The sequence below is a fragment of the Narcine bancroftii genome, chromosome 12 (assembly GCF_036971445.1).
Source record: "Narcine bancroftii isolate sNarBan1 chromosome 12, sNarBan1.hap1, whole genome shotgun sequence".
Lineage (NCBI taxonomy): Eukaryota > Metazoa > Chordata > Chondrichthyes > Torpediniformes > Narcinidae > Narcine > Narcine bancroftii.
The window spans coordinates 100,375,373-100,399,334 of record NC_091480.1 but is presented as its reverse complement, the minus strand read 5'-3'; the positions used below and the strand labels follow the sequence as shown (position 1 = coordinate 100,399,334).

Here is a 23,962-nt window from a genome sequence, read left to right as displayed (position 1 = left end):
ATGGAGTTCAAGATGCCAGAACATTCAGGAAGACAGGAGGAAATAATACAAGTGTTCCTGAGGGAGTTCCCGAAAGAGATGTATGCTGCCTACTCCAAATTAATGTTGTTCCAGGTACAGGAGGAATTCTGCAGTTAGCCAATCACCAAATTTCTAACTGAGTATCGACGCAACTGAAACACTGGAGCTAGAAAACTACTACCATCGTTGACTATAGCCCAGTGGACCATGTATGTCAGGATTCCCAGAGGACAGATGAGCCTTTGTTCTAAACCAAGTTGGAGAGCAGAAACACGGAGTAGGATAACCATACACAATGCTCCAGACCGTTCTTTTATCATTGACAAGAAGCCAAAGGGCAATAGATTCAATGGATGCCATCAAATAGGCAATCATGGGGGCTACCCAGAGGTCAGGAACTTAGACATACAGTACGGTAACAGGCCCTTTTGCCCATGAGCCTATGCCATCCAATTGACCCAGTATGCTTTGAATGATGGGAGGAAACCGGAGTACCCGAAGAGAACATACAAACTCCTTACAGATAGCATGGGATTCGAACCCCAATCACAATTGCTGGTGCTGTAACAGTGTTGTGCTTATGTCTACACTAACTGTGCTACAATAGAATCCAGTTGTGGATTTACAAACTATAACAACTTGTATGCTCTTGATTCGTGCAAAGTCTGATGCCCACTTTACCACCAGGAAAATCCCCTGTCGCCACCTCAGCGGAACAGACCACGGGAATGGCTGGACATCCTCCTGGTCCACAGTGTGATGACTCAGGGTCTCAGCAGTCCCCTCACCATCGACGAGAAGGAACTACTAGATGATGGGTTAAAGATGTAAGGTGAGTTGTTTAAAGGGAACATGAGGTGGGAGTTCACACAGAAAATGTTGGGGGTATGGAACGAGCTGTCAGGTGAAGTGGTGAATGAAGGTTCAATTTTGACATTTAAGAAAAATGAAGACAGGTACATAGATGGGAGAGGTGAGGAGGCTGGGTGAAGGTCAATGGAACCAGGCAGAATAATAGTTTGGCATAGACTAGAAGGGTCGAAGGGCCTGTTTTCTGTGCTATCATGTCCTGTGTTTCAATATTGGAAAATAAATTTGGTCACGCTGGTTGGAGGTAAGGGAGATAATGCAACAAACGATGGGAGGAGGTGGTTTAGATGGTGTTATTCAGTTGATTTTCTTGGACATGAGGACAGCAGGGGAATGAAAGAAGGAATCTTCAGAAATGCTCAAAGAAAACTGGGAAAGATTGGAACATGGTCAACCTGAGAGCTGGAAAAGGATGATGGGGAATGAATCCAGAAAAAGGTATCTTAAAGGTTCCATATGAAGAGGCAGTGCAGTGATTAGTATGGAGGAGAGTTCAGTGCTGATACTGCAATTAGTCGGCAATTAAAATATGAGAAGTAAGGTCATAGGATCAGCAAAGATGTAAAGGCAGGAAAAACAGATCCATAAATCCTCGAGGATATGCAAACAGTTGAAGGCAAGGAAGATCTGTCCAGCATAGATCAAAAAACAAATGGTCACGATCCAGAGATCGAGAAGAAAAAATAGGAATTAATTTTTTTTAAATTTAGACATACAGCATAGTAACAGGCCCTTCTGGCCCTTGAGCCCATGCTGCCCAGTTACAAGATTGAAGATTCAATTTATTGTCATGTAATAAAAAGTGTCATATTACACAGAATTACCTTTTGCCTGCTGTAAGGCAAACTGATTCGCCATCAGTAGAAATTGCCTGAAGTGCCTCTTACAGTCAGAGAAAAAGAAGCAAAAGAAAGGCCCCCCCCCACCAAGTCACCGTGGATTTGCCTCCAGTGTTATTGCAGCATATCCAAACCATTGGCAGCCCAAACTCAAAATCCAAACCTCTGACACGATCAGGAATCCTTCAGCTCCCTTGGCACCCTCTCACATCCCGGTTCTGATACCTGGTACCCCTTTAGCCAATCTTGACCCAGTGTCCAGCAGCCTGCAGCCTGCCAGGGTTCTTCGCCACAAGTCAGCAACAGTCTGCAACCTGTGTGGGTCCATCAGCTGCAGAATCCCTCACTGGCTCACTGCTGTGGTCATCATTCCATGGGCCCTCTCCTCAAATGGGGGTTGGTCTCTATTTTCAGATGCCCTGCGCCAGTCCTCCAATTCCCAAGAGTTGGCAACCCCTCATGGCTTCTGCCAATTATAGACACCTCCATCTTATGCGCAGACCCCGTGGATGCAGGATTTCAAATAAAAATACTGTCAGCTCCTTTAACGGGCTGTTCAAAGCCTGTATGGAGCAGATGGCAGTCAGACTGGGTGGTTGGACCTCACGGGAATGCTGTGTCTCCACTCCCCTTTCTGCCAGGTCCACACCAGTAGCAGCACTGCCTTTTCCAAAATTGACCTACAACCCCTGGTACATTTTGAATGGTGGGAGGAAACTGGAGTCCCTGGGGAAAACCCATGCGGACACGGGAAGAACATATAAACTCCTTACAGACAGCGTGGGATTTGAACCCAGGTCACTAGCACTATAGCAGCATTACACTAACCACGACACTAACCGTACTGAATCATTGGAAAGTTGCAAAATCAGAGTACAGTATAACTGTGCCAGGATAAAGTGATGTGGTTGGGAGCTCGCCATAATGTATGTGCCATCTTGTAATGGACCCCAAGTGAAAGCAGCAACTCTTTTTTTTTAATTTTTTTTATTTTTCACACTATAACCCACTTTCATCAAGATAAATACATTTTCCTTTTCAAATATATATAGTGTCATTTTCTCCCCCCCTCTCTCTTCCCATCCCACCCTCCCTACCTCCCCTCCCATTCATTTAAAGTTCAGAATCTAAGATACATTAAACCCGTCAAACAATGTTGTCACTCAATAAATATAAACAAGAAATTCCACTGAGTCAATTCTTTTCATTCCCTTCTCCTTCTGTCATTTTAGGTGGTAGATGTCCACGGTAGGTTTTCTCTATTGTGTTTCATGTATGGCTCCCATATTTGTTCAAATATTGTAATATTATTTCTTAAATTATATGTTATTTTTTCTAATGGAATACATTTATTCATTTCTATATACCATTGTTGTATTCTCAAGTTATCTTCCAATTTCCAGGCTGACATAATACATTTTTTTGCTACAGCTAGGGCTATCCTAACAAATCTTTTTTGTGCACCATCCAAATCAAGTCCAAATTCTTTGTTTTTTATGTTATTTAGGAGGAAGATCTCTGGGTTTTTTGGTATATTGCTTTTTGTGATTTTATTTAATATCTGGTTTAGATCTTCCCAAAATTTTTTCACTTTCTCACATGTCCAGATTGCATGAATTGTTGCTCCCATTTCCTTTTTACAGTGAAAACATCTGTCAGATACTGTTGGGTCCCATTTATTTAACTTTTGAGGTGTAATATATAGCCTGTGTATCCAGTTATATTGTATCATACGTAACCTCGTATTTATTATATTTCTCGTAGTTCCTGAGCATAACTTCTCCCATGTTTCCTTCTTTATCTTTATGTTTAGATCTTGTTCCCATTTTTGTTTAGTTTTACCATTTGTTTCCTCATTCTTCTTTTCTTGCACTTTAATATACATGTTTGTTATAAATTTTTTGATTATCATTGTGTCTGTAATCACATATTCAAAATTACTTCCCTCTGGTAACCTCAGACTGCTTCCCAATTTGTCCTTCAAGTAGGATTTCAGTTGGTAGTATGCCAACACTGTATCGTGAGTTATATTATATTTATCCTTCATTTGTTCAAAGGATAATAATTTATTTCCTGAAAAGCAATTTTCTATTCTTTTGATCCCTTTTTCTCCCATTCTCTAAAGGAAAGGTTATCTATTGTAAAAGGGATTAGCTGATTTTGCATCAGTATTAGTTTTGGTAGTTGGTAATTTGTTTTATTCCTTTCTACATGAATTTTCTTCCAAATATTGAGCAGATGATGTAATACTGGAGAATTCCTACATTGTACCAATTTTTCTTCCCATATGTTCGGGTATCTTCTCCCCTATTTTATCTAATTCTAATCTAGTCCAATCTGGTTTTTCCCTTGTTTGATAAAAATCTGATAGGTATCTTAATTGTGCGGCTCTATAATAATTTTTTAAGTTTGGCAGTTGTAAGCCTCCTTGTTTATACCATTCTGTTAATTTATCTAGTGCTATCCTCGGTTTCCCCCCGTTTCAATAAAAATTTCCTTATTATTTTCTTTAACTCCTTGAAGAATTTCTCCATCAAGTGTATTGGCAATGCCTGAAATAGGTATTGTATCCTTGGGAAAATTTTCATTTTAATACAGTTTATCCTTCCTATTAGTGTTAGTGGTAAGTCTTTCCAATGCTCTAAGTCGTCCTGTAATTTTTTTCATTAGTGGATAATAATTGAGTTTATATAGATGGCCGAGGTTTTTATTTATTTGTATACCTAGGTATCGTATTGCTTGCATTTGCCATCTGAATGGTGATTCTTTCTTAAATTTTGAGAAATCTGCATTATTCATTGGCATTGCTTCACTTTTATTTGTGTTAATCTTGTATCCCGACATTTCTCCATATTCCTTCAATTTCTTATGTAATTCTTTTATTGATATTTCTGGTTCTGTTAAGTATACTATAATGTCATCTGCAAATAAACTGATTTTATATTCCTTGTCTTTTATTTTTATCCCTTTTATTTTATTTTCTGTTCTTATCAATTCTGCTAGTGGTTCTATGGCTAACGCGAATAATAAGGGCGATAGTGGGCATCCCTGCCTTGTTGATCTGCTTAAGTTAAATTGCTTTGATATATATCCATTTACTGTCACTTTCGCCAATGGCCCCTTATATAATGCTTTAATCCAATTAATATATTTCTCTGGTAAACTGAATTTTTGTAGTACTTTGAATAAATAATTCCATTCTACTCTGTCAAAGGCCTTCTCTGCGTCTAAAGCAACCGCTACTGTTGGAGCTTTATTTCCTTCTACTGCATGAATTAAGTTAATAAATTTACAAATATTGTCTGTTGTTCGTCTTTTTTTAATAAATCCAGTTTGGTCTAGATTTACTATTTTTGGTACATATTCGGCTAATCTGTTTGCTAATAGTTTAGCTATTATCTTATAATCTGTGTTAAGTAAAGAAACTGGTCTATATGACGCTGGTGCGAGTGGATCTTTCCCTGTCTTTGGTATTACTGTAATTATTGCTGTTTTACATGAATCTGGTAAGCTTTGTGTTTTATCAATCTGGTTGATTACTTCCAGGAGGGGAGGAATTAATAAATCTTTAAATGTTTTATAGAATTCTATTGGGAATCCATCCTCTCCTGGTGTTTTATTATTCGGTAGTTTTTTTATTATCTCTTGTATTTCTACAATTTCAAATGGTTCTGTTAATTTATTTTGTTCCTCTATTTGTAATTTCGGTAGTTCAATTTTAGTTAAAAATTCATCTATTTTGTCTTCTTTCCCTTCGTTTTCAGTTTGGTATAATTGTTCGTAGAATTCTCTGAAGTTTTCATTAATCTCCATTGGATTATATATGATTTGTTTGTCTTTTTTCCTTGATGCCAATACCATTCTCTTAGTTTGTTCTGTCTTAAGCTGCCACGCTAGAATTTTGTGCATTTTTTCTCCTAGTTCATAATATTTCTGTTTTGTCTTCATTATGTTCTTCTCCACCTTATATGTTTGTAGTGTTCCATATTTTATTTTTTTATCTGCCAATTCTCTTCTTTTAGTTGTGTCTTCCTTCATTGCTAATTCTTTTTCTATATTTGCTATTTCCCTTTCCAACTGCTCTGTTTCCTGATTATAGTCCTTCTTCATCTTGGTTACATAACTTATTATTTGCCCTCTGATGAATGCTTTCATTGCGTCCCATAGTATAAACTTATCTTTCACTGATTCCGTATATATTTCAAAGTACATTTTAATTTGTCTTTCAATTAATTCTCTAAAATCCTGCCTTTTAAGTAGCATGGAGTTTAATCTCCATCTATACATTCTTGGAGGGATGTCCTCTAACTCTATTGTCAATATCAGGGGTGAGTGGTCCGATAATATTCTAGCTTTATATTCTGTTTTTCTTACTCTGTCTTGCATGCAAGCTGATAACAGGAATAGGTCTATTCTTGAGTATGTTTTATGTCTACCTGAATAATATGAGTATTCCTTTTCCTTTGGGTGTTGTTTTCTCCATATATCCAAAAGTTGCATTTCTTCCATCGATTTAATTATAAATTTGGTTACTTTGTTCTTTCTGTTAATTTTTTTCCCAGTTTTATCTATGTTTGAATCCAAATTAAGGTTGAAATCCCCTCCTATTAGTATGTTCCCTTGCATGTCAGCTATCTTCAAAAAAATATCTTGCATAAATTTTTGATCTTCTTCGTTAGGTGAATATACATTGAGTAAATTCAAAAACTCCGAATATATCTGACATTTTATCATTACATATCTCCCTGCTGGATTTATTATTTCCTCTTCTATTTTAATTGGTACATTTTTACTGATTAATATAGCTACCCCTCTAGCTTTTGAATTCTGTGACGCTGCTGTTACATGTCCTATCCAATCTCTCTTTAAGTTCTTGTGCTCCATTTCAGTTAAATGTGTTTCTTGCATGAATGCTATATCAATTTTTTCATTTTTCAGTAAATTTAGCAGTTTCTTCCTTTTGATTTGGTTATGTATTCCGTTAATATTTAAAGTCATATAATTCAACATAGCCATTTCATACTTTGTTTATCTTTCCTTTCTGTTTCCTCATCATCACCTTTCCTTCTTATCCATTTCTGCTTTCTTGTTTTGAACACTTTATAAGACAACATTTCTAAAACATCAAACATTTCCCTTATTCCCCTATCTAAAATTTCTTTAACCCCACTATCTCCTCCCCTTCCTGAGTTGCCCTTTATCCCTTGTAGGGCAACCACATCTCTCCTCTCCATTTGGATTTGCGAATTCACTCGCAAGCGTCAACTGATTTCGCATGTCTTCATCTCTCTGTCTGTTTTGTAGTTGCTCTGCAAATTTTTGTGCTTCCTCTGGATCTGAAAATAGTCTGTTTTGCTGCCCTGGAATAACTATTTTAAGTACCACTGGGTACTTTAGAAATTTATATCCTTTTTTCCATAGGATCGCTTTTGCTGTATTAAACTCCTTTCTCTTCTTCATGAGTTCAAAACTTATATCTGGATAGAAAAAAATTTTTTGACCTTTGTATTCCAGTGGTTTTTTGTCTTCTCTTATTTTCCTCATTGCTTTCTCCAATATATTTTCTCTTGTTGTATATCTTAGGAATTTTACTAAAATGGATCTTGGTTTCTGTGGTTTAGGGGCTAATGTTCTATGTGCCCTTTCTATTTCCATTTCTTCCTGTAATTCTGGTCTTCCTAGGACCCTGGGGATCCAATCTTTTATAAATTCTCTCATATTCTTGCCTTCTTCATCTTCCTTAAGGCCCACTATCTTTATATTGTTTCTTCTATTATAATTTTCCATTATATCTTTCTTCTGAGCTAACAGCTCTTGTGTCTCTTTAACTTTTTTATCAGATTCTTCTAATTTCTTTTTTAAGTCCTCTACTTCCATTTCTACGGCTGTTTCTGGTTCTTCTACCTTGTCCACTCTTTTTCCTATATCTGACATGACCATCTCTAATCTATTCATTTTTTCTTCTGTACTTTTAATTCTTCTTTTTATTTCACTAAATTCTTGTGATTGCCATTCTTTTACTGATTCCATATATTCTTTAAAAATATATATATCCATTGTCTTGCCTTTCCCTTCTTCTTCCATTTCTCAATGTTCTTCTTCTTCTTCTTCCTCTGGGTTGGTCATCTGTTGTTTCCTTGATCTCTTTTTACTCTCTTCTTTCTTGTTCTCGTTGTTTTCTATGTTCTCTTCTTGTTGTTGTGTTGTAGCTGTCATTCTCAGCTGTGGAGATCGACTCCTCAGCTGGTCCCCCCTCCCGTCAGTGCTTTTTTTGTCATGCGCATCGCGCATGCGCGACTCCGGTTGCGCACTTTTGCTTGGCTCCGCAAGCCATTTTTGTAGTCCCGAGCTCGGGACTTCGACTGACCTGAGGGAGCGGGCTTCTCTCTCCGCGGCAGGGCTCCTCGGACAGGTAAGGCCTTCACCTTCTTCTTCCGATGTCTTTTCTTCTTCTCTTCTTCCCGTTGCTTTCGACTTTTCTTTCTTCGCTGCCTTTACTTTCACTTTATTTTAATTTTTATGTTTGTGCCTTTGTGTTTTCTGTGTTTTTTTTTAAACTTTTCCGGAGTGGGCTGGAGTTCCCCGACCGGCCAATACTCCATCACGTGACTCCTCCCTGTGAAAGCAGCAACTCAGTCCCACCAACATGAAATGCCTTCATCCAACTCACCCAGGACGTTCCCTGGCCCCTGTCAGCCCCCCTTATTCCCTGTTTCAAGATCTCTCCTGTTTCCTTTATATTCCTTAAGGGCCCTGTCTGATTTCAGTTCTCTTAACCATACATGCATAGTATCCTGTTGGGCAGATAGAGGCATCTTACACACACAAATACACCACACAAAAACAGACCACACAAACAAACCATACACACACACACACATAGACATGTACTCACACATGTGCACACACACAAATTTGTAGACACACACATGCACAGACAAATATATACACATGCGCACACACGAGTGCAGACACACACATGCTCAGACACATACACAGACACGCACGGTAGCATCTTCTACACATTGTGCCCTCTTTTGCTCTTTTATTCTTTAATCATATTTACATGCATACATCAACCCTTTGTGGTGCGCTGAAGTAGCAGCGAGCAAGCACAAACTCAAAAGACTGTACAACTGGCTTTATTGCAGTAAAAGTCTGAACACCAGTTCAAGCCTCGGTGGCTCCTTGTGTGACTGGCTCAGGAGGGGCCGGTTCAGGTTTATATTCAGGTCAGCTGATTGACATACAGCCAGCTGGAGTCAGCTCTTTAAGTGTTCTTTCTGCAAGTACAGAGATCGCCCCCTGCAGTAGGCTGGTGGTCATATCACCGGGTCACGTCTCCAGAATGGAGGACCATCGCCTTCCCAAGATCGTGTTATATGGCGAGCTCTCCACTGGCCACCGTGACAGAGGTGCACCAAAGAAAAGGTACAAGGACTGCCTAAAGAAATCTCTTGGTGCCTGCCACATTGACCACCGCCAGTGGGCTGATATCGCCTCAAACCGTGCATCTTGGCGCCTCACAGTTTGGCGGGCAGCAACCTCCTTTGAAGAAGACCGCAGAGCCCACCTCACTGACAAAAGGCAAAGGAGGAAAAACCCAACACCCAACCCCAACCAACCAATTTTCCCCTGCAGCCGCTGCAACCGTGTCTGCCTGTCCCGCATCGGATTTGTCAGCCACAAACGAGCCTGCAGCTGACGTGGACTTTTACCCCCTCCATAAATCTTCGTCCGCGAAGCCAAGCCAAAGAAAGAAAAAAAATGACTAACACAACACAGTAGCTTCACACAGATATTGTTGCACTTTACACTCACATTGGAACCCCTTATATGTGTCTTCCATATGCAGAGAAGTGTCTGCAGTACTGAGTGTCATCTTGCACATCAGATAGCCTCACATTGCACCTTCCCTCACTGCTTTTCATACACAGACAAGAGAACACAGAGCAGTCCACCACAGGAGGCACCATGTCTGAGCTGACCTTGAAGACACGTGACCTAATTCCATCTGCCTGCACGTGGTCTATGTCCTTCCATTCTCAGCTGATTCGTGTGCCTCTTAAATGTTGCTAGAATTTCTGCTTCTACCACTTTCCACACCTAAGCTACCACTATTCTGTGTCAAAAAATTGTCTCCTTTAAACATTTCCCTTCTCACCTCAAACTCATCTTTCTAGTATTTCATATTTCCACCCAGAGAGAGAGACCTGCCAACTCTTATGATGGCTTTCAGCATGTAGACTAATTTTCCCTGCAGACTCTGAAGCTTCAGAGAAAACAATCCAGTCCAAAGTCTCCACATCTTCCTGTTGAGTGGTGACAGAACTGCACACAGTACTTTAAATGTGACCCAACCAAAGCTTTGTACAGCTGCAACGTGACTTTCCCACTTCATACTCAGTGCCCGACCAATGAAGGCAAGGCTGCCTTTCACCTTCTCTGTCATCCAATCCACTTATGTTGCCATTTTCAGGGAATTCTGACTTTTTCCAAAAATAGACTATTCATGATAAATTATTTATAAGCTCCTCCCCTACACACACACACACACACATACAAGCACAGGTACACATGCGCGCGCGCGCACACACACACACAAACAAACAAGTACAAGTCCACACACACTGTGGACTCTAACATACAGACATATGATTTACATAAATGCAGACTTCAAGTGAACAGTCTAACAGGTTAATTCTAATACGGTTGAAAAGCAAGGGTACAATTACAGAATGTAGAGTTACAGTGAAACAAAGATCAATGTGTCCCAGGTTCACTCAGGAACAGGATGACTGTGGGGAAGATACAACCTTTAGTCTTGTTGGTATACTATTTTGCGTTCTTGAACCTTCCTCCCAATGCATGTGATGGATCCTTCAGTATAACCATATACAGCACAGAACAGGCCAGTTTGACCCTACTAGTCCAGTATACTATTTTGCACTCTTGAACCTTCCTCCCAATGCATGTGATGGATCCTTCAGTATAACCATATACAGCACAGAACAGGCCAGTTTGACCCTACTAGTCCATGCCGGAACAAATCCCCACCCTCCTAGTCCCACTGACCAGCACCTGATCCATACCCCTCCAATCCTCTCCCTTCCATGTAATTATCCAGTCTTTCCTTAAATGTAAATAACGTCCTTGCTTCAACCACCTCTGCTGGAAGCTTATTCCACATCCCAACCACCCTTTGCGTGAAGAAATTTCCCCTCATGTTCCCCTTATAATTTTCACCCTGCAATCTCAAACCATGGCCTCTGGTTTGAATATCCCCCACTCTTAACTGAAAAAGCCTATCCACGTTAACTCTCTCTGTCCCTTTTAAAATCTTGAACACCTCCATCAAATCCCCCCTCAATCTTCTACGCTCCAGAAAAAAAAGCCCCAGGCTGCTCAACCTTTCTCTGTAACTCAAACCCTGACATCCTGTCAACATTCTCGTGAACCTTCTCTGCACTCTCTCTATTTTGTTTATATCCTTCCTATAATTTGGTGACCAAAACTGAACACGGTATTCCAAACTTGGCCTCACCAATGCTTTGTAAAATTTCATCATAACATCCCAACTCTTGAATTCAATACTCCGATTTATGAAGGCCAACATTCCAAATGCCTTCTTCACCACTCAATCTACCTGAGTATCAACTTTGAGGGTTACCACAACTCCTAAATCCCTTTGTTGCTCTGCACTCCTCAATTGTCTACCTTTCAATGTATATGACCTATTTAGATTTTCCTTTCCAAAATGTAACACTTCACACTTACCTGTATTAAATTCCATCAGCCATTTCTCAGCCCATTCCTCTAGCTTTCCTTTATCTCTTTTTAAGCTACGGTAATCTTCCTCACTGTCCACAATACCACCAATCATCTGCTATATGTGTACTATCATCTGCAAACTTACTTATCCAGATCGTTAATATATATAACAAACAATAGTGGACCCAGGACCGACCCCTGAGGAACTCCACTAGTCACCGGCCTCCAATTTGACAAACAATTTTCTACCAGTACTCTCTGACACCTCCCATCCAACCATAGCTGAATCAATTTCCCTACCTCCTTATTTATACTTAATGCCTCCACCTTTTTTCCTAACCTCCTGTGGGGAACTTTGTCAAAAGCTTTACTAAAGTCTAAATAGACAACATCCACAGCCTTCCCTTCATCAATCTTTTTTGTAACCCCCTCGAAAAACTCTATAAGGTTTGTTAAGCATGATCTACCCCTGACAAAACCATGGTGACTACTACCTATCAATCCCTGTTCTTCCAAATATTTGTAAATGCCATCCCTCAAAACACTTTCCATCAACTTACCCACCACAGACGTCAGACTCACAGGTATTAATTTCCAGGCTTACATTTGGACCTTTTCTTAAACAGTGGAACAACATGAGCCACTCTCCAATCCTCTGGCACTACCCCTGTGACCAGTGACATCCTAAATTTCTCTGTTAATGGCCCCACTATCTGTACACTAGTCTCCCTGAGTGTCCTTGGGAATACATTGTCTAGACCCAGAGATTTGTCTACATATAAAGAAGTAAAAATACTTCTTTGGTTATCCTTATATGATTCATGACCTCCCCACTATTTTTCTTTACTTCAACTGGTACAATATTTTTTTCCCTAGTGAATACCAAGGAAAAGAAATCATTTAAAGTTTCCCCCATCTCATCTGACTTTTCACATAGCCTACCCTCCCTATCTATAAGGGGTCCAATTCTATCCCTCACTAATCTTTTACTTTTAATGTACCTAAAGAAACCCTTTGGATTTATTCTTACTCTGCCTGCCAAAGCCTCTTCGTGCCTCTTTTTGGCCTTTCTAATTTCTTTCTTAAGATTTTTTCTACATTCCTTGTAGTCCTCTTTCAATTTCTCATCACCTTGCTGTTTATACCTCTTGTACACCTCCCTCTTTCTCCTAACCAAATTTCTAATATTCCTCGAAAACCAAGGCTCCCTATGACTTCCAGCCTTTCCTTTGATCCTCACTGGGACATATCTACTCTGTACTCTCAAAATTTCTTCTTTGAATATTCTCCATTTTTCATTTACATCCTTTCCTGAAAAAATCATGTCCCACTCAATACTCCCCAAAGCCATTCTCATTCCTTCAAAATTTGCTTTTCTCCAATCCAGAACCTCAACTTTAGGCCCTTCTTTGCTCTTCCTTAAAACTACCCTAAAACTAATAGAGTTGTGATCACTAGACCCAATTTGTTCTCCAACATTATCCTCAGACACCTGACCTATCTCATTCCCTAACAGGAGATCCAGTATTACACTGTTCCGAGTCGGTTCCTCTACGTATTGATTAAGAAAACTATCTTGCACACATTTGACAAACTCTAGCCCATCCAGCCCTCTTACTGTATGGGTATCCCAATCAATGTGAGGGAAGTTAAAATCTCCCATGATCACTACCTTGTGTTTATTACACATATATGCTATCTCCTTACAAATTTGTTCTTCCAATTTTCTTGGCCCATTTGGTGGTCTATAATACACTCCCTATTAGTACCCTCATGCCTCCTCCACCCCTCAATTCCACCCAAACAGCCTCACTGGATGATCCCTCCAAACCATCCTGCCACCTCACAGCAGTAATGTCCTCCTTAACAAGCAGAGCAACTCCTCCCCCTTTTTTTTTTACCCCCTGTTCTATCACATCTAAAACATTTGTATTCTGGAATATTTAGTTGCCAGTCCTGACCCTCCTGTAACCAGGTCTCACTAATTGCCACAACATCATGATTCAAAGTGCCAATCCATGCTCTAAGCTCATCTACCTTGTTCACTATGCTTCTTGCATTAAAGTACAAGCATTTCAGAGAATGACCCTCACATATATTCCCTATTCTTTTACCTTAACCTCCATCCTTCCTTTGTTATCTTTATCATTCTTAACTAGGTGGCCATGCACCCTAGACACTGCTCGCAAACTCTGCTCCCCACCCCTCTGCCAAACTAGTTTAAAACCCACCCCCACAACTCTAGCAAATCTGCTTGCCAGGATATTGGTCCCCCTCCAGTTCAAGTGGAGCCCATCCCTTTTGTACAGGTCCGACTTTCCCCAGAAGAGATCCCAATGATCCATTACGTATCTCCCTGCTGGATCTATTATTTTCTCCTCTATTTTGATTGGTACATTTTTATTGATTAATATAGCTACACCTCTGGCTTTTGAGTTATATGATGCTGCCATTATGTGGCCTACCCAGTCTCTCTTTAATTTCTTGTGTTCTACTTCAGTTAGATGCGTTTCCTGCATGAATGCTATATCTATTTTTTTCTTTTTTCAGTAAATTTAATAGCCTCTTCCTTTTGATTTGGTTATGTATTCAGTTAATATTTATAGTCATATAGTTCAGCATGGCCATTTCATACTTTATTTATATCTCATTTCTGCTTCCTCACCACCACCTTTCCTCTTTTCCCCATTTCCATTTCTCAGTTTTCTTTTTTTGAACGCACTGTATGACAACAGTTCTAAAACATAAAATATTTCAACCATTCCCACATCTAAAATTCCCTTAACCCCAAGTGTTCCCCCCCTCCTTCTCTGATTCGCCCATTGTCCCTTGCCGGGCAACCACAACTCCCCTCTCCATTTGGACTGCGAACCCGTTCACTAGTGTCAACTGATTTCACAGTGACTGTTATTCTCTCCAATCCAACCCCCTCCAGAAAAGACTTTTATCTTCACATTACAACAAAGCTCCCCCTTTTTTCTTCTCTTTTTCTTCTTCTTATCTATTTATTTATTTATTTATTATTTTTAACCCCTCCTCTTTTCCCCCCTTTCTCCCTTACTTCCCTTTTCTTCCCTCCTTTAGTTCTTACTTATACATTATTTTTACTTCTTTATATGTAGTTTATCATCGTTCTTTGTTCTTGTTACATCTCTTCATCTCTCTTTCTGTCTTACGGGTGTTCTGCAAATTCTCGTGCCTTCTCCGGATCCGAGAACAGTCTGTTTTGCTGCCCCGGGATAACTATTTTAAGCACCACTGGATATCTTAACATAAATTAATAGCCTTTCTTCCATAGGATCGATTTTGCTGCGTTAAACTCCTTCCTCTTCTTCAGGAGCTCAAAATTTATGTCTGGGGAGAAAAAAAATTTTTGACCTTTGTATTCCAGTGGTTTTTTTTTGTCTTCTCTCATTTTATTCATTGCCTTCTCCAATATATTTTCTCTTGTGTATCTCAGGAATTTTACTAAAATGGATCTTGGTTTTTGTTGTGATTGTGGTTTCAGGGCTAATGTTCTGTGTGCTCTTTCTATTTCCATTCCTTGCTGAATTTCTGGCATTCCCAAGACTTTTGGGATCCATTCTTTTATAAATTCTTTCATATCTTTGCCTTCTTCATCTTCCTTAAGGCCCACTATCTTTATATTGTTTCGCCTACTATAGTTTTCCATTATATCCATCTTGTGAGCTTACAATTCCTATGTTTCTTTAACTTTTTTGTCACTTACTTCCAATTTTCTTTTTAAGTCGTTCACTTCCATTTCTTCCGCCATTACACATTCTTCCACATTTTCTAATCTTTTCCCTATGTCTGTTATGATCAGCTCTATTCTACTCACTTTTTCTTCTGTACTTTTCATTTTTCTTTTCATTTCACTAAATTCTAGTGTCAGCCATTCTTTTAATACTTTGATTTGTTCTTGAAATTTTTTTTTATCTATGTACTGTCCATTCATTTTATCTCCTATTCCTCTGTGCAGAGCTTGGTGTTCTTCTTCTTCTTTGTCTGCTCTTGGGTTTGTGTCTTCTATTTCTCTTTCTTGTTGAGCTGCTTGTCTCAGTTTGTTGGGTATTTTTTTTTCCATGGTGTCTTGATGTTGGACCTCTTCTTCTGGGTTGGTTATCTGTTGTGTCTCAAGTTTCCTTTTTTCTTTCTCACCCCTTCAGTTCCTGTTGTTTTCTTTATCTTCCAGCTGGGAGCCCTGCTGTCGGTGTTGTCCTTGTCGTGCACATCGCGTACTCCTGTTTGGCTCCGTGAGCCATTTTTGCAGTCCTGCGGTTAGTGGGTCGTGACCCTGCGGGGTCTCCACTAACCTCGGGGAGCGGGCTCCTCTTTCCACGGCAGGTCCCTGCTTTTTCATGCAGGTAAGGCCTTCACCTTTCTCTTCCAGCGTCTTTCTTTCTTCTTTTCTTCCCGTTGTTTTTGGCTTTTCTTTCTTAGGTGCCATTTTCTCCACACCTTTATTTTTTATTTGTTGTGATTTGTGTGTCTGGGGCTTTGCTTTTTCTTCACTTTTTTCCTTCTTTTCTGGAGAGGGCTGGTATTCTCCTACTAGCCACTACTCCATCACCTGACTCTTTGAATCTTGACTTGGACAAATACATTGATAGATGGGTTTAGAAGGATATGGGACAGTGTGGGGAGGGACATTTTGGTCGGCATGGGCAGATTGAGCCAAAGGGCCTGTTTCCATGCTATACGACTTGATGACTATGGTTCCACCACCCCAGTATCACCTAGTTATCAAGCACAAGTGAAGGTTAATTGATCTCTGTCAGGCCTCCAGCAATCTAGGACGCACCCCATCCTGTCAGGACAGCCTACCCGGTCCTTTTTCAGCATGACTTGTTCTAGAAATATTCTCCTCTTTCTGCAACCTTCAGGAGGATGAATTGTTGGAAAGTGTATGGCCTGGATGGGGTACCTGGTCGGGTCCTTAAAACTTGTGTCAACCAATTGGCTGGACGTTTTCAAGTTCTCGTTACTAGACTTTGGGTGGCTGCAGAGGGTGCGGAAGCTCTGGAGGCAAATCTACGGACACTTGGTGAGTGTTCAGAGGTCCCCACCTGCTTCAAAATGGCTTCCATCATTCAGGTGTCGAAGAAGAGCAGGATGGCCTGCCTCTTGGACTATCAGCAGGTGGCATTGACCTCAACCATGATGAAGTGCTTCAAAAGGTTGGTAATGGAGTGAATCAACTCCTGTCTTAGGAAGGATCTGGACCCACTTCTATGCTCACCAAGTCAAACTGTAGGCACTGTCTCGCTGGCCCTCTATTCTGTGCTGGATCACTGGGACCACAAGAACACCTACATCAGCCTGATGGTCATTGACTACAGCTTGACATTCAACACCATTATACCTGCAAAACCCATAATCAAACTGATGGATCTGGGACTCTGTCCATCCCTCGGCAACTGGATCCTCGACCTCCTCAACGGCAGACCCCAATCAGTACCATCACCTACATCACCTCTTCCTCGCTGACTATCAGCACAGGGGCACACCAAGACTACCTGCTTCATCCCCCTGCTCTATTCCCTCTACACACATGACTACGTAGCCAAGTTCAGCTCCAACTCAACTAATGTCATTGATGACACCACTGTTGGCTGAATTATGGAAATTAATGATGAGTCTGATTTCAGGATAGAAATTGAGAATTCAGTTGGGTGGTACCAGAACAACAATCTTGTTCTCACCATCACCAAAACCAAGGGAGACATCGTTGATTTTAGGAAGCAGAGCCTGAAGGACCACACACCCATCTGCATTGATGGGACGGAGGTGGAGAGGATCAATACCTTTAAACTCCTGTGAGTCCATATCTCAGAAAACCTCTCCTGGAGCCAGCACATCGAGGCAACCGTGAGGACGATGCACCCACTCCTCTACTTTCTCAGGATTCTGAGGAGATTTGGCATGTTGCCAGATACTCTGTCAAACTTCCACAGGTGTACTGAGGACAGTGAACTTACTGGATGCATCACAGCCTGGTTTGGGAATTCCAGTGCCCCAGGAACACAGAGGCTGCACAAGGTAACAAACACAGCCAGGTCCATCACAGGCTCTAACCTCCCATCCACTACAGGCATCTAAGTGAGGCATAGGTACCCAGCATCATAAAGGACCCCCATGATCCTGGTTACATCCTCTTCTCACTGCTATCTTTGGGGAGAAAGTACCGAAGCCTAAAGACCAACATCTCAAGGTTCAAGTCCAAACACACCAATGCTGGAGGAAATCAGCCAGTCTCTCAGCCGGTCTCTCAGTATCCATAGGACATTTTGGGCCTGAGCCCGTTTTCAACTTTGAAGAAGGGTTCAGATCTGAAAGATTAGTTATATATCTTTACCTCCTATGGACGTGGCTGAGTTCTTCCAGCGTTTTTGTTTTTGTATTCCGATCACAACATCTGCAGACTTTTGTATTTTATGTCTAGGTTCAAGAACAGTTCCTTTCCAATAGCTGTCAGGACCCCTCTGACACCCCAAAAGGACTGTCTATACTATTGCATGTCACTGTTTTTGCACGAAGATTTACTGTGAATATTGTCTTTTCAATTCCATTAAGTTTATGATTTTTTTTACATAAATAACTTCAGCTGCAGCAAATGAGAAATTTGGTGCCAATGGGGCAATTGTGCAGAGTCTATGATAATGAACTCATTCATATCGTCATGAGACAGATGATTAATAATCTGAACTCACCTTGGTCCCACAGCTCCACACACCAGTGAAGCCCCCTCTTCTCCGAGTCAATGCACATGCTCGCACACACGTTGTGGCCCACTACCATCACATAGTGGGATCCTGCACACAAAAGACATTCGGTGACAAAGGCACAGTAGCGACTTGCAGACATAGAGTAACTCCTGTGTACAGTAATGATCACTTGCTCACACAGAGCATCCCTTGGCCTCCAACATATAAAGCATGGCTTCATATAGAAGCTGATAACAGAACATAAAACATCTCACATACCCATAGTGGCCTGCCTCTGCCTCTCTCTCACACACACGCTCAAATGCACACACACTATGGCTTCTTCGACAAAATTGCCTCTTAAACTCAAATTGTGACCTCCTACACACTCACAACTTACACTCACAAAGTAGCTACTTACACAAAGCATCTTCTTCAACATGTGGTTATCTCTTACACACCTATTGTGGCCTTGTACTATTACCACCACTACTACTACACACAGCAACACAGCAATCCTTTGCAGAAATTTTTTCACAGGGAAGATTCATCAAGAATTTACCAGGACTGGCAAGCTTGAATTGTAAGTAGAGGTTCGACATGGAGTGTTGGAGGTGGAGGGGGGACTTTCTAGAATAGTGGTTCTCAACCTTTTTTTTCCACTCACACACCACCTTAAGTAATCCTTTCTAACTACAGAGCACCTATGACATCCTATCTGGTATGTGAGAGAGACAAAAATGTTGAGAACCAATGTTGCAGAGATTTGTTTAATTTTTAAATTAGACACACAGTATAACAGGTCCTTCTGGCCCATGAGCCCCTGCCGCCCAACTACCCCAATTAACTTACCAACCCCATACATTTTGAAGGGTTGGAAGAAACCCAAGCAGACATGGAGAAAACGTACAAACTTCTTAGAGACAGTATGAGATTTGAACCTGTGATGCTGACACTGTAATAGCGATGCACTAACAGTCATGCTAACCATTTTGTAAAATCACTAGAGGCATAGTTCAAGCAAATAGTCATTATATTTGTTACCAGAGTAGGAGAATGTAAAACTGAGAGGTATACATTGAAGGTGAGAGGGGAAAGATTTAAAAGGGGCCTGAGGGGCACCTTCATCACACAGAGGGTGGTGGGTGTGTGGAACAAGCTGCCAGAGCAAGTGGTAGGAGGCAGGCATAATTGTAATTTTCAATAGGTTCAGAACACAGCAAATAGGATGAGCTCAGTCAGTATGGATGAGTTGGGCTGAAAGGCCTATATCTGAGCTGTAGAACTCACTCTATACACTAGCCATTTACACATATGGTGATGTTTATTCTCAAAGCAACTACTGACATACGCTTAATATTCTGATGCACACATACAGAAACATTTATACAGAATGGTTAGTTTTGTGGTTACCATAACGCTGTTACAGTGCCAGCGAGTCAGGTTAGAATCTGGTGCTGTCTGAAAGGAGTTTGCACATTCTCCCCCGTGACTGCATGAGTTTCCTCCGTGTGCTCCAGTTTCCTCTCACACTCCAAAAACATACTGAGTTTGTAAGTTAATTGGGTGTAACTGTGCGATGCAGGCTGTGGCCCTGTTACTGTGCTGTACGTCTAAGTTTTACAGAATTTAAATGTGAGGCATCAGATTCCACACAAGACAGAAATTTACATGCCATTATTGTGCATTTTAGTTTGATGTTGTACGACTGGATTAATACTGGGAGCTGTGTCATCCAAATCTCCTTCCCCTTCCTTTGATTTCTCTCTGTGTCACTCTGAAGTCTCAGCTGCCCTTGCGCTTTGTGGAGCGACAAAGACCAACCTGACATGGAGCCTGTAGGGGACTCCCCATACATGTAGCACAGGCAGGAGAGCAGAGTGCGCCCTAGCCCAGAGTGCAAGGGTTGTTCAGAGGCTGCAGCAAGAGGAAGGATATCCCTCTGTCCACACAAGGTGGCAGTATGGGTCAAAGCATCGCTCTGCTCCTGGCGGTCACACTGTTGTCCACAGTGCTGTCCTGACAAAGAAATCAACATACCCGGCAGGAATCTCTGGCAAGGGTTGCTCCTCCAGTTTTGACCCCTGAAGATCAGTTGTTAATTTGCTGTAATGACTGACCAAGTTCTTTGATTTTCCACAATGTGTTACTGCCCTGTTTCCTATCCGCACTCTTCCCCCCAGGGTCCGCACCCTCCCTTCCAGAGTCCACACCCTCCCCCCCCCCACCCCGTCCCCAGTGTTCATACTCTTCCCCCCCCCCACCCCCCAAGTATTTGCATTGGGTTTAGATGGATCAGATGGATTTAGAGAAAAGGATGACTTTAGAGGGATGAGATAGGTTTTGAGGGGTGGGATGGGTTTAGAGGGATAAGAGGGTTTAGAGGGATGGGATGGGTTTAGAGGAATGGGATGGGTTTAGAGGGATTGGATGGGTTTAGAGGGATATGTGCCAAATGCAGGCAGGTGCGATTAGTATGGGTATGAGCCCTATTAACCTGGTGAGGGGACATATTATCCCATTGAGGGGGCCACAAAATGCCTTAGATGGGAGACTGAACATCCGGGACCTGGTTCGGGACTCTCCAGCCGGGTGTCACGTTGAGTTTGCCCTAGATCTGGATCTCACTATTTTTTTGCAGCCCACATTGGAGCTGGGGTCGAAGCTTCAGCCTCTTTCCCACTGTGGGCTCTGGCCTTCTGATGAGGGCTCAGTGCATGGGCAGGTGTGGGGATTGGATCAGCTCAAACTTCTGCACTCTTCATGTCCCCAACCCAGCTTGAAGCTGCAATTTGCCTTCCAGCAGCTCGGGAAAGATGTGCAGAATGATTGCCCCATCTCTCAAGAAGTCAGACCCATAAATGGAGAACTTCTTATGGTCTGTAGTCAGAGACTTGTGGACTTATATAGAGTGTGCATCCTGGAGAGTCCGGGGAATGCTGAATGTTGCTGGAGCTGGTGATATTTAGTCTGAGCCGGTCCCACAGAGGCCTGGAAACTGGATCAACCCAAGCAGCTTTCAAAGGGCTTTAAATAGGCCCAGGGTCCTGAGGGACAGGGGATGATAACCTGCTTCTGGAGAGCAGCCTGGGTAACCTCAGCACCCAGAACCAAAGCTGGTCTGTCAGTGGGATTCAGGTGGTAAGGAGAATCCTGTCACTGCCTGTTACAGACCCCTCCCCTCATAGACCCCTCTCCTCATATACCCTTCAATTACATGGTCCCCTCCGATCACATGGACTCCAATCATAGACCCTCTACACAGACCCCTCCAATCACACAGACCCCTCCAATCACACAGACCCCTCTAATCATTTGGACCTTCCACACAGACCCGTCCAATCACAAGGACTCTCTGATCATACGGACCCCTCCGATCACACAGACCCCTCCCCATGCATGGATTCCCCCCTCCCCAAATCATCTGTTCTTCACCCCCCCCCCCACCCCACCCGAGTCAGGATGCCTGTCCCTGCTGTTCCTGGCTGTTCTATTCTTGTCGTCAGAGGTGCTGGGCATAGTGAAGATACGCTGTTTTTGGACCTACTGGTGGATCGATGGCGTGTCAGGGGACCACCTCTAATTAGATGAATGTTGACGTTTCAAATAACACAGCAGTGGATACACAGACTGGTCCCCAAACGAAGGCCGTGATCACTACATAATGACCCTAATTTAGCTGTTTAATGTGCCAGCTTTGCTTGATTTAAAATTAGCTTAAGTAGACTCATGGAGGAAGGCAGACTACATGGAAGTGGAGCCTACGGGAGGCTTTGCCACTGGCTGGGAGATGCGAGGACTGGACAGGTTTCCAGAACCAGTAACCAATCTCTCTCCAGACCCTGACCAGACCTGAGGGAATTCTGGGCCAGAGGTTAGGCCTGTTTTTTTGTTAGTCATGTGAGGCAATCCATGCCACAAGCCTCCATAGGCAAGGTTCCTCAACTCTTCCTCCGCTACATCAACAATGATATTGGTGCTGCCTCATCTATGATAATCTTGGCAACTTTACCTACTTTGCTGCCAACTTCCATCCTGACCTCAAATTCACTTGGCCCATCTCTGGCAATGGAGTGAAACATGAAAGTCTGCAGATGCTGTGATTGTAGTAAAAACGCAGAAATGCTGGAGGAACTCAGCCAGTCTCACAGCGTCCATGGGAGCTTGGAAGGTCTGAAACGTCAGTAATATATCTTTACCTCCTATGGACACTGCAAGACTGGCTGACTTCCTCCAGCATTTCTGTCTTTTTAATTACCATTTCTGGCAACACTCATCCTTCCCGATATCTCCATCTTGACAGACATCTTTTATAAATCTACCAATTTCTTCAGTTACCTCAGCTACACCTCTTCACACCTCAACTTCGTAAAGATTTATTTCAGATGGCACTACCAAACCGAGGCTGCCGGCAAATTGGCGGAACATCACCTTGTATTCTGTCTTGGCAGTTTCCAACCAGATGGCATTGATATCAACCTCCAAATTCCATTAACCCCGTACCCTGGACTCTCTTTCTCAACCCCTCTGTCTCCCTTCCTCCCTCTCCTAGAGGAGAGCAACCCTTCTTAGCCCTCTATCCTACCCCATCACTTCTCAGCTTCTTTCTCTTCTTCCTCATTCCACCTGTAACCATCGATTACACTGGACAATTTTTTTCAAAAGGTTGGCTTCTTGAAAAGAAATTGGGGATTATGATAGAAAACTTCAAGCTGAACCCAAAGATATTTCAGATTTACTGTATCATGTAGAAAGTTTGAGAAACATTAAATTAACTGTTATTGAATTTATCATGTTTAATCGCATAATGATGCTGATGCATTGCATGAGTTCAACTGTCCTAAAAATGTTTTGCCGCTGATTTTAGTTTGTACTCAGCATCTGATGCCTCTTGTGTCAGTGTCCAACAATAGTCGGCCAGCATTGATGGATTCCATTTGCCCTGATAACCCTTTTCCACAGTTGCAATTTTCTGTGGTACAAAGATATTGTTGAAAATGTCAAAAAGGCATCAGATACCCCTGTGGGTAACAGTGATAGGAGAAAGAGGAAGCATTTATGCTTCTCTATAGCACAAAGCCGAGCTGTTGGAGAAATTGGACAGCAGTGTGAATGTGATATGTCTTATAGAAGAGTACGGTGTTGGAACGACCACCTTCTATCACCTGAGAATTAGGATAAACTGTTGAAGTTCTATTCTGAAAGTGATGAACAGAAGTCAGTGAAAGATAGAAAAACTACATAAAGCTAAAAGTGAGATCTCAATCTTGTGTTGATGGAGTGAATCCGTCAGCATCACATTCAACGCATGCCACTTCATGGTTTGCTGATCATTAAACAAGAAAAGATCTATCACGATGAACTGAAAATTGAAGGAAACTGAATTGGGGTTGAATAAATTTAAGACAAGGCATTCAATTTTTAAAGATTTGTGGTGATAAACCATCTGCTGACCACGAAGAAGCGGAGAAATTCATTGATAAGTTTGCCAAGATCATCTGAAATTCATCTCCACCTAAAAATGCCATGTTTGAATGTTTGTTGTTGTTTAACAGCTGCTACAGGGATGCTACTGTGATGCTTAGTTACCCTAAACACATTATTCCAAAATCCAAAATCTGAAACACTTCGGGTCCCATGCATTTTAGATAATGAACTGAGAAGTGATAGAAGGTGAAGAGCAGTAGGTCTCGGGCCTGAAACGTCATCTGCCTTTTGTTTCCTACAGATGCTGTGTGACCTGCTGAGCTTCTC

The 23,962-nt window shown here is 41.7% G+C and overlaps 1 long non-coding RNA gene across 4 annotated transcripts in view; it reads left to right on the top strand.

Annotated features, from left to right (window-relative positions):
• The window catches only part of LOC138746797 (uncharacterized), a 105,858-nt gene that overhangs the window by 24,881 nt on the left and 57,015 nt on the right, over positions 1–23,962 (top strand). For all 4 annotated transcript variants that reach the window (XR_011347122.1, XR_011347124.1, XR_011347123.1 and 1 more), the window contains exon 3: positions 709–853. This is a non-coding gene — a long non-coding RNA (uncharacterized lncRNA). The remainder of the gene's footprint in view (positions 1–708; positions 854–23,962) is intronic.